Source organism: Triticum urartu, chromosome 1A (assembly GCF_056163025.1).
Source record: "Triticum urartu cultivar PI428250 chromosome 1A, HENAU_Tu73, whole genome shotgun sequence".
Lineage (NCBI taxonomy): Eukaryota > Viridiplantae > Streptophyta > Magnoliopsida > Poales > Poaceae > Triticum > Triticum urartu.
The window spans coordinates 125229160-125240873 of NC_141873.1; the positions used below are offsets into that span (position 1 = coordinate 125229160).

The 11714-nt window shown below is 56.3% G+C and overlaps 1 pseudogene; it reads left to right on the forward strand.

Moving 5' to 3' along the window:
- Positions 1-306: 306 nt before the first annotated feature.
- Positions 307-1315, forward strand: LOC147990333 (uncharacterized; annotated as a pseudogene).
- Positions 1316-11714: the final 10399 nt, after the last annotated feature.

Here is an 11714-nt window from a genome sequence, read left to right on the forward strand (position 1 = left end):
TTTATTATGCCATCAGGGCACAATAATCGCGGGACGTGGGGGAGTGGGCGCAGTTGATCCCCACGCTCCCCCACGTCGCGCCTCCTCGGCTCCGCCACGTGGGTCTATAAGTAGGAGGAGGGGGAGCGGCAGAGGCTCGCACGCTCTCCCTCACTCCGCCCCTTCTTGCCCTCCTTCTTCTTCTCTTCGCCGCAGCAACCCTTTGCCGTGCCGTTCCGCCGTCGCTTCGTCTTGCTCCCCGCCGCAGCAGCCCTTTGCCGTGCCGTTCCGCCGTCGCTTCGTCTTGCTCCCCGCCGCATCGCTCCCATGGCGCTGTCGAGCTCGTGGGATGGCTCCAACGTCCACGAGGACCACGTCGAATTCCTCCGCCAGACGCGGCGCCTGCCGGGCGTGAACTTAGTACGGGTTCGTCAAGCGCCGGCGAGGGAGATTTCGCCGGCACCGGAGGAGGGCGAGCGGGTGATCTTCCGCTCGCACTGCCTGCGCGGCTTCGGCCTCCTGGCGAGCGGATTCCTTCGAGCCTTCCTCGAATTCTACCACCTCCAGCCGCATCACCTCACGCCTAACGCGGTGATGCTGCTGTGGGCTTTCGTCACCCTGTGCGAGGGCTTTCTTGGGGTTCTCCCCACGCTCGAGCTCTGGGGGGAATTCTTCTAAAGCAAGCTCGGCACCGTCATCGCGGGCGTGCCCGCCCCCTGTGGAGCCTTCATTGCGATGCGGCGGGCGAGCGAGAACAATCCATTCCCGTCCATCCCGTTGATCCAGTCGGTGAAGCTCTGGCAGAAGTCCTACTTCTACGTGAAGAACGTCGCCCAGCAAGGCGACTACGTCAACCTGCCGGCTTACGTAGCCGGCCCGCCGGCTGGGAGGCAACCTTCGTGGAGCTACCGGGCCAGGTCGTTGTCCCAGGCCGGGAACGCAGCCGTCTCCCGGCTTCGGGTGATGATCCAGTCGGAGGGCCTGACCGGAGCCGACTTGGTGGCCGCCTTCGTGGAGCGCCGGGTACTTCCGCTCCAAGGCCGGCCTCACATGATCTGCCAGATGAGCGGCCGCTTCGACCCATGCCGGCTGAGCACCAGGGAGATGCCTCACGCAGAGGTGTCTTACATGGTGAATTACATCTCCAACTGCAAGCTCACCGAGGATTGGCGATACGGCAAGGAGCCGTATTCCCGCGCCAACCCTCCGCCTGCCGTAAGTTTTTTCTTCTTTTCTTCCTTTTTGTAGCCGGCCTCATGATAGCCGACTCTTGATCAATTGGTTTGCCTTTAGCAGAACCCTCTTCTTCCACCGACAGCCGGGGCCGCAGGGGTAGAGCTCCAACTCCTCCCTGACCGCACGGTGGACGACGCCGACGATCCGGACCTGGGAGCGGCTGCCATGGAAGACGCCATCGTGGGGGAAGGCGACGAGGCCGGAGGCGCGGGACTCAGGGCCGGCTTCGAAGACTGGCCGGACGACGACGAGGTCGAAGCCGCCCCGCACCGCCAGCCGGCTCCTGATCATCAAGGCGCGGCTCGTCTGCCGTGCCGGCTGCCCGTGGTGGAGCGCAGAAGCGCCGGGCCGTGTCGACCTTCTTCGGCAGCCAGCCGAAGAAATCTAAGGCTTCCACGGCGGCGACCAAGCGGGATGAGGCGGCCATGAAGGCGGCCCGCTTCCGCAAGGCGGTAAAACAGCCGCAGGCGATCTCAGCGTAAGTCGTCTAATGTCTTGCATATATTTTTGTTGTCTTTTTTGACCGAAGCTCTTCTAAACCTTTCTTTGCTTGCCGGACAGGGCGCCGCTTTCCCTTGAGCGAGGTCCTGGCGGCTCCATAGTCGGGCCGACTGGAGGGTCCTCAAGCTCCCGCCGCGTGGATCCCCGCGCCGACCTTAGGGAGGCCACGGAGCGGAACGCACGGGAGGCGCGGGAGGAGCGGGAGGCGGCGGAGCAAAGGACCGCCCAGGAGACGAAGGAGCAGGCCGACGCGGCCGCCAAGGCCCGGGCAAAGGCGGCAGCCGCGGAGACGGAGGCGGAGGCCTCGCACAACCAGCCTCCGCTGCTCGTCGTTCCCCTCCGCGCCGTGGCCCCCGACATTCCCGTGCCCCCATCGGAGGAGGTCGACCAAGGCCCACCAGTGATGGAGAGGAGGGAGGACCACGCGATCTTCATGGAGGGGGCGCCGCAGACAGCGCTGACTGGAGCGGGCCAAAGCGGCCAATTAGCTGTGGCGCCAGAGCAGCCGTCCGTGGGCGAGCCGGAGGCAGGGGCCGGCCTCGAGGTGCAGCCAGCATTGCGCCGGCGTGCAAGGGGTAGCGCCTCCGCGCCGGAACCGCACCGAGCAGCGGGCGCCAGCCAGACGGCGGAGGCCCTAGAGGCGGCTAGCGCCAGCACGTCCGAGTGGACTCCCAGCGGGGGACGGGCGAACTTAACGCGGCGGCCCAGGAGGTCCGGAACCGGCTTCAAGCTCAGGCCGCCTCGCTGCAACGATACACTCAAGAGTTTCTCTCGACGCGGGCCATCATCCGGGTGAGTCTTCTGGCCTTGGTTATTTTGCTCTTTTGATTTCTTCCGTGGGGGCGCGTCCTGACAACTTAACTTATCCTTGCCTCCTATATAATCTTCTAGGAGTATCATAACCTCCGCGTAGCCGCCTTCAACTCCCAGGCTCAGGAGCTGGGCCGGAGAACCGAGGACCTGACCAGCAGCCGGAGTGTGTTCTTGTCTTGTTCATCTCCTGTGGGGGCGCGTCAGCGCACCCACTGGGTGTAGTCCCCGAGATTCAGGCCGACTGCTGAGCAGCCGGGTCGGATCTTCCTTGACGATTTCTTCCTTATTAATTTTTCCTTTGTCTTCATGCTTGCAGGAGCCAATGCCGTCTTGAGGGGGCAGCTCAGCGGGGCCCAGGCCGCCCTTCGCGCCAAGGAAGCCGAGTACAACACCTTGGTCCTGGAGCGTGACCGCCTGGCCAAGAAGTTGGCCGACCAGGAGGAGAGCCACAAGGCGGCCCTGAAGAAGGCGCAGGACATCGAGGACGCCCTGAAGGCCGAGTTCGAGACCGAAGCGGCGGGCTGGGCTGAAGCGAAGCAGGCGCTGAGCGAGGGCTTCGGTCGTATCGAGGATCTGATCGACGGTAAGCCGCCTTCTTCACTCCCTGCTTGCGCCTTGATCCCTGATTTGTGTTCTGACTTGTGCTGCCTTTTGTTCTCTGTGCAGACTACTTTCCCGGCTACTCCGTCTTCGCCACCCAATCCATTGAGGCCCATCGCGAGGCGCGCCGGCAGGCAGGGGCTGAAATCGCGCCGGACGTGAGCCGGACGCTTGAGGAGCAGCTCTTGGCGGTCCAAGCCCGGCTGCAGCCGGCTCACCGTATGCTCCGCCGCCTCCAGCGCGCCGGGGCGCAGGTGTTGGCCGCCCTCTGGCCAAGCGAGACGATTCCCCGCACCCCGAGTCGGACTGCCGACTGGCTGGAGGTGGCGGTTGGCCGCTTCGAGGCCTGGAAGGCGTCGGCAGCCCGGCTTGGAGCTGGGCGGGTGCTGGAGTTCGTCCGAGCCTGGTATCCGGGGCTGAACCTGGACCAGCTGCGCACCTGGCGGTTGGAGGCCGACGAAGAGATGGAGGAGTTGCGGCCGGCTATCGCTCAGTGCGCTTCGACGATCGCCGAGTGTACTGACATCAGCGTCTTCGCTCCTGAAATTAATGACGATGGCGTTGCCCAGCCGGAGGAGTGGTTCGGGCTGGACCCGGCAGCGGGTGAAGACTCGGCAGAGGAGATCGCCTCCAGCGATGAAGGCGAAGACGACGAAGGAGAGGAAGGCGAAGACGTTGAGCCGACTGGTGAAGCGGGCAGCCAACCTCAGCCTGATCGTGCCTCCGGCAACAAGGCGCGTGCTAGCGCGCCCTCTGTGGGAGGCGGTGATCATGCCAAGGTTCGCCAGCCGGCCACTCCTCCAGCCGGCACTGCCGTCTCCACCGACCTACCCGACTCGCCAGTCGCTCCCTTGGCTTAGTCTGCCGTCCTTGTTTTTTCCTGCTTGTTGTCTTTTGAACAATTTTATTAAACTTGCGCAGTTCCACCCACTGGGGGTGTATTCGAACTATGTTGAATGCTGGCCTTTTGAAGGTCTTTTATGTAAATATTACTGTGTGCGTGTTTGGTTTCCATTCATGTATGATTTTTATCCTTAGGCTGTTTCCTTTGCCACCTTTCCCTTTTGGGAAGGCAAGTACTCGAGCTTTCTTAGATTGGAGCGAGGTGAATGGAAGCCGGCCGGCCGGATACTATGGTAGTCGGTCGGTGGTGGGAGAAAAACCGGCTTTGGTTATATTAGTCCGTTAGTCCCTAGCCGTTTTTCGTGTGGGCGCCCTTTCCTGCCTTTAACTCTTGCCAGCCGGACAGCCGGTTCTTTGAACTGCGACTTTTGGCAAGAGAAGGCTTGGGAGCCGGCACACTACTTTTCTGACTGCGGGTAGTGTCGTGGTTCTAACTCTGACAGTGATGTAGGGGGGTAAGTATGGAGAGGCGAGGTCTTAGCTATGGAGAGGTTGTAAGGACGCAAGGTTTACGAGTTCAGGCCCCTCTCGGAAGAAGTAACAACCCTACGTCTCGGTGCCCGGAGGCGGTTGACTGGATTATGTGTGTATGAGTTATAGAGGTGCGAACCCTTGTCTCGGAGGAGGGGGTGGCTTATATAGAGTGCGCCAGGACCCCGGCCAGCCCACGTTACGAAGGGTTCAATGTACATTAAGGTAGGGCGTTACTGATAACACTAGTAATAAAGTTCTATGATGACCATAAAGGCTACTTAATGACCGACCGTTAGCGTGCGGAGTGACTTTAGGTCTCCTGGCCATCGAGTGGTTGGATCTTGGTCGAGTAATTGCTTCTTGGTCGAATGTCTTCGAGTCTGTCGAGTGGAACACCTCCAAGTCGATTGAAAGGTGATTTATTCTAGAAGTGCCCTTGGGTAGGGCAGTTAGGACAGGTCCGTGACCCTACCCTAGGTACATAGCTTCATCATTAGCCCCCGAATGGATCGAGGTTTGAGTGGGGAAGGAGTTGAGGACTTCTCCGACTCGTTTTCTATGCCGTGAGCATATCTTGTTTCGGATCAACGGACCTGAGTGATGATAGCAACTCCCTTTTCAGTCGCCTTGATCCATTCTTAATTCTTCGCCGAGTGAGTTTCTTTATTTGTAAGGCTCCAAGTGACGGTGCGGAGGAGATCTTTGGTCTGACAAGTTATTTGCTTCCCGCGGATTTAGTGGGATCTGAATTTTGGGAAGCGCGCAGGACGGGGGAGGCCGCAGTAATCGGACAAGATAGAGCGGAGCCGCCTCGATCCTCGCGCCACCTTTTTCGCCATGTATCGCTTGTGCGGTCGTTACGGGCTTTGACAGAGCCATCTGGGCCTACCTGTCAGCCACTCGGAAGCGGCCTCATATAAGGCGTTGGACCGGAGTCTCCCGAACAGTGCGCCCCATTATCTCTTCTCCTCCTCACGCCTCTTCTCTGCGCTCGCTCTTGCTCCAGCGCCACCGCGCCACACGCGTCTCGTCGGCGACAATGGTGAAGGAGAAGACAGCGGCTCTGGAGCGGGCAAAGAAGGCGACGGCGAGGTCAAAGGGGATGGCGACGAGCCGGGGCGGATCTTCCTCGCGGACTGGCCAGCCGAAGGGTTGGATCCAGGGCGACTGGATGCACTCGAGGATCTCCCAAGAAGACCTCAATGACCTGGCCGAGGGAGGGCTGATCCCCTACGACTCGGCGCGGCTTCCGGGGAAGGAATCCGAGCCGCAACCCCGGGAGGGTGAGCGCGTTCTTCTTGCCACCCACGTTGACCGTGGGTTTTCCTTGCCTCCTCATCCTTTCTTCCGAGGGTTTCTGAACTTCTTTGGGGCCCAACTCCACCATTTTACCCCCAACTCAATCGTTTATCTTGCCGCGTTCATTTCCTTGTGTGAGAACTTCTTGGGTTGTCGACCTCACTGGGGTCTTTTCAAGCATATTTTCACTTGTCGCTCCCAGACAGTGAAAAAGGCTAATCCGAGTGACGAGAGGACCCATGTGATCCAGATGTGTGGGGGTCTTGGCATCCAGACAAGGGGAAAAAGCTCCTTTCCGGCCATGATTCTTCCCGATTCAGTTCGCGGATGGCAGTCGACCTGGTTCTACTGCAAAGACTAGTCGACGCCAGGGCAATCGACTGGCCTCCCTCCCTTTACCATGGACCGAGTGGAAAAACCCTCCCCTTTGAAGGTGCTCCCGGAGGAGAAGGCGCACGTGAAGGTGTTGGTCAACCGAGTGGTCCAGCTCATTCATGATGGGGTCACTGGTATGGATCTCTTGGAGGTCTTCCTTCAGTGGTGCATCCAGCCTCTCCAAGCCCGAGACCACCCAATGTGGATGTATTCGGGTCTAGAAGACTCCGCTCGGATCTACCCGGAGGAGGTCGATGACGACACGCTGGAGAAGTGGCTGTCGAGCATTACCGGGAACAAGGACAATCCCAGAGGAGCCAGGAGAGTTCTCCCATTTGACCAGTCGCGTGCACCAGAGCAGGTCTGAATCTGAGTTTTTGCTTGTAATCCGAATTCACTTGCGCATCTGTCTGTATTGCGTCGACTGACTTTGTTCTCCCTGCTTTCTTTCAGGCCATTACTGAAATGTATTCGATGCCCAACGGGGAGCAAGAGCAAGCTCTAGAAGGCGAGGCGAATGGTGGCGAAAGTGGCGAGTGGACTTCTGATGGTGAAGGGGGTGGTGGAAGTGACGACTCAAGTGATGGGGAAGAAGTCGAGTCGCCTCCTCGCATAGAGAGACGATCCAAGCTTGACCAAGAACGGCCGAGTGCCCGCGACAAGGCAACTGCTCAGGCTGGCCAGTCTTCGAAGCGTCCTCGGGTCTCTTCACCAACCCCGACTGAGAAGGCGCCAAAGCACCCCAAAGTTGCAGAGCCGAAGACTCGGAAGGCGCTGCCAAAGATCAAGATCGATATCCCTGTCGCCTCCACGTGAGTGTCTCTCCTTGTATTCACTCGACGCTCCGCGCTGTTTGTTTTTCTTGTTTTAACTGGACGAACTTTGGAATTGTTAGCGCTGCCACTTCCAAGACCTCAGCTTACAGGGATGATGATGAGGTGATGGAGGATGTGGTCACTTCTAATCCAGGTATGATTTCCGCCATACTATCTTTCTTTGGTCGATTCAACTACATCGTGCACCACTGGGTGACGCGATTTTGGCAATTTGAACTTTGCACAGCTCCCAACATTATTGACCTCCCTGATGATGATGAAGAGCCCGAGAGGTCTTTGACGAGGAAGAGTAGGCGAGCTCCTGCAAGTAATGCGCTACAGTCGACGCCGAGGGCGGAACCAGTCGTTCAGGACACTGGTGACGTCAATCGGGGTTCTGTTACCTTCGTGGAGCCCCTGTCGAGTGCCTTGCCTTCTTCTTCGATTGCTCAGGCCCCTGTCGACCCGCCTTCAGTTTTTGCGACCCATCATGTCCCAGAGGACGAGGTGAATGCTGCTAGGGAAGCCATACGCCAGGCGGGCATTATGATGGAGAAGATGAAGATGGTGCGGGACGCCAGCCAAGCCGCCTATGATGCCAGCTCGGCTCTCCAGAGCAACGTTCAAGTTAGTTGGCTATCTGAAGATTCTTTCCGAAAATCTTTGCGTCTGTACACCCACTGGGTGCGTCGATTGAAGTTTTGGACTAGTGGAGACTACGGTGGACTGCTGGCAGTCGACTGTAGTCTTTGTATTTTGCCGAATGTATAAACCAAACTGGTAGTTTGTCTCTTCCACTCGACTTCGGCGGGCCGGTCGAGTGGGATCAGAACTGGTGGGGGCACGCTAAGTGCACCCACTGGGTGTAGTCCCCGAGACTATGGTGGACTGCTGGCAGTCGACTGTAGTCTGAGTTCTACTTTATTTCTCTTTTTTTTAATCTTTTTGATCTTGACTTCGGCGGGCCGGTCGAGTGGGATCAGAACCGGTGGGGACACGCTAAGTGCACCCACTGGGTGTAGTCCCCGAGACTATGGTGGACTGCTGGCAGTCGACCGTAGTCTTAGTATTTATTGCCTTTGTTGTTTTTTTGCTGTAACGATAACTTCTCCCCTTTGATTTCAGAAATCTTGCGATCTTGGAGCTCGCTTTGCTGACTTGGAGAAGCGGCAGATTCAACTGAACCTTGATCTGGAGCTGGCCAGGACAGAGCTGCAAAAGGTCAAAGACGGCGCCGCAGGTAAGACGATTTTGTCGACTGGTTAGTTTTTGGGCTTGAGTACCCTTCTGCTATTTCTGAATCAATCATGATTTCTTTGCAGAAAAACTGAGAGAAGCTCTGGCGAAGAAGGATCAGGACTTGGCTGCTGCCCGTAAGGAGGCTGATGACAAGACCGCTCTGGCCGAACAGAAGCTGGCTTCGGTCGGCCAGTTAGAAGAAGAGAATACCAGGCTGAAGATCGCTCTAAATGAAGCCAACAGGGAGTGTACACGTTGGAAGAAGGATAACTTCAACCTGAACGAAAAGATGGAAGGTATCGCTCGCAGGAGGGACGATCTGGAGAGCTACTTGAGGAGCCTCGCCAAGAAGTTGTACATCAAGCTTGAAGGTGCACATTCAGTTCCGACTGGTGTTTTTTTGTGTCGACTCAGTGTATGAAAATTGACTTATCCTTGGATCGTGAATGCAGAGTTTTGCCAGAACTTTGAAGAGGAGACTGGGCGGATCGAACCAGGTTTGGATCCAATCAACTCTCCTGTGCTAGATGAAACTGCCATGAATCTGTTCCGACTGGAATCTCGCATCGACAGTGCCGTGGACTACTTGGCTCGACTGAAGGTCGCCATGTCACGGATCGACCCGGCACTTTGGCTAGAGGCTACGCTCCAAAACGATCTGGAGTCTCTGATGACTCGACTTAACAGAATCCCTGACCGAGTGCAGTAGTGGAAGAAGTCTTCTGCTCGGTGTGGCGCTGATGTGGCTGTGTCCTTGGTTCGTGTCCACTGCAAGGAGGTGTGACAAGACAAGTTGCCAGCAATCAAGGTCGCCAACACCCAGAAGCATGACTTCCGAACCTTTATGGAGACCTTCATCGCTGCAGCCACTCGGATAGCCGACGGCGTTGACCTGGACGAGTTCGTTGAGCCTGCCAGCCCTCCTCCCGCGGAGTGAACAAACTCTTATGTCCCACCTTAAATTTGCCTCGGAATGCCGAGTGGTTTTTGTAACCGTTAAACTTTTTCGGGCTGCATGCCCGAGTACTTCGATCTGTGGTCTGGAACCTTTGGATCTTATCTGAACTTGATTTATCGTTGAATATCTTCATGAATTATCTGTCGAGTGGAACTTGTTATTCACTCGAAATAACTTTGTATTTGTGGTGCAGCTCCGAAGGAGAAGGTAGCAGTCGATTTGCACCTCGTCGTCCTTGCGGGTTGGGATGTGTTCCGTACTTAGGCGAGCACTGGGCTGCAGCTAAGCCCCCGAGTGGAAGGTCCGCTCTCCACTCGGTAGGATTTTTAAAAACTTAGGTGAGTACTGGACTGCAGCTAAGCCCCCGAGTGGGAGGTCTGCTCTTCACTCGGTAGGATTTTTTCAAACTTAGGCGAGTACTGGACTGCAGCTAAGGCCTCGAGTGGGAGGTCTGCTCTCCACTCGGTAGGATTTTTAAACACTTAGGCGAGCAGTGGGCTGCAGCTAAGCCCCCGAGTGGGAGGTCTTCTCTCCACTCGGTAGGATTTTTAAACACTTAGGCGAGCACTGGGCTGCAGCTAAGCCTCCGAGTGGGAGGTTTGCTCTCCACTCGGTAGGATTTTTTTCAAACTTAGGCGAGTACTGGACTGCAGCTAAGCCCCCGAGTGGGAGGTCTACTCTTCACTCGGTAGGATTTTTTTAAACACTTAGGCGAGCACTGGGCTGCAGCTAAGCCTCCGAGTGGGAATCTGGCTCACCACTCGGTACGATTTTTTTTAAAACACTTAGGCGAGCACTGGGCTGCAGCTAAGCCTCCGAGTGGGAGGTCTGCTCTCCACTCGGTAGGATTTTTAAACACTTAGGCGAGCACTGGGCTGCAGCTAAGCCTCCGAGTGGGAGGTCTGCTCTCCACTCGGTAGGATTTTTTTCAAACTTAGGCGAGTACTGGACTGCAGCTAAGCCCCCGAGTGGGAGGTCTACTCTTCACTCGGTAGGATTTTTTTAAACACTTAGGCGAGCACTGGGCTGCAGCTAAGCCTCCGAGTGGGAATCTGGCTCGCCACTCAGTACGATTTTTTTTAAAACACTTAGGCGAGCACTGGGCTGCAGCTAAGCCTCTGAGTGGGAGTCTGGCTCACCACTCGGTAGGATTTTTAAACACTTAGGCGAGCACTGGGCTGCAGCTAAGCCTCCGAGTGGGAGTCTGGCTCACCACTCGGTAGGATTTTTAAACACTTAGGCGAGCACTGGGCTGCAGCTAAGCCTCTGAGTGGGAGTTTGGCTCACCACTCGGTAGGATTTTTAAACACTTAGGCGAGCACTGGGTTGCAGCTAAGCCTCCGAGTGGGAGTCTGGCTCACTACTCGGTAGGATTTTTAAACACTTAGGCGAGCATTGGGCTACAACTAAGCCTCCGAGTGGGAGTCTGGCTCACCACTCGGTAGGATTTTTAAACACTTAGGCGAGCACTGGGCTGCAACTAAGTCTCCGAGTGGGAGTCTGGCTCACCACTCGGTAGGATTTTTGAACACTTAGGCGAGCACTGGGCTGCAGCTAAGCCTCCGAGTGGGAGTCTGGCTCGCCACTCGGTAGGATTTTTACAAACTTAGGCGAAACAGATTTGCAGCTAAGCCACCCACTGGGGGATTTCACACGCAAACAAAAGCAACAACAATTATAGGAAAATTTGTAACACTCTTGTCTTTGATAAACAGACTACAGAAGTTTTTCTTATTACATCTCATCCGAGTGAGAATTCAAGTGTGAAAGGGGCGCAGCAGTTCTGCATTCCAAGCTCGTGGCTCATCGATCTGGCGATCGACATTGTAAAGGTGATACGCTCCATTGTGGAGGACTCTGGTGACGATGAAGGGACCTTCCCAAGTAGGAGCGAGCTTGTGTGGTTTCTGTTGATCCACTCGGAGGACCAAATCTCCTTCTTGGAAGGCTCGACTCTTCACATTTCTGGCATGGAATCGACGCAAGTCTTGCTGATAAATGGTCGACCAGATCATAGCCATTTCTCTTTCTTCTTCCAGGAGGTCGACTGCATCTTGCCGGGCTTGTTCTGCTTCATCTTCGGTATAAAGCTCGACTCGGGGTGCATTGTGAACTAGATCACTCGGCAGGACTGCTTCCGCTCCATAAACCAGAAAGAACGGAGTTCTTCTAGTCGACCGATTCGGGGTAGTCCTCAATCCCCACAGAACCGACGGAAGCTCGTCGACCCAAGCGCCTGCCACGTGCTTGAGATCACGCATCAGCCGAGGCTTTAGTCCTTTGAGAATCAGACCATTTGCCCTTTCTGCTTGTCCATTCGACTTGGGGTGGGCGACCGATGCGTAGTCGACTCGTGTGCCTTGAGAGGCGCAAAAAGCTCTGAACTTGTCTGAATCAAAGTTTGACCCATTGTCGGTGATGATGCTATGCAGGACTCCATATCTGAATGTTAACTCTCTGACGAAACTGATAGCAGTGCAAGCATCAAGATTCTTGATAGGCTTAGCTTCAATCCATTTGGT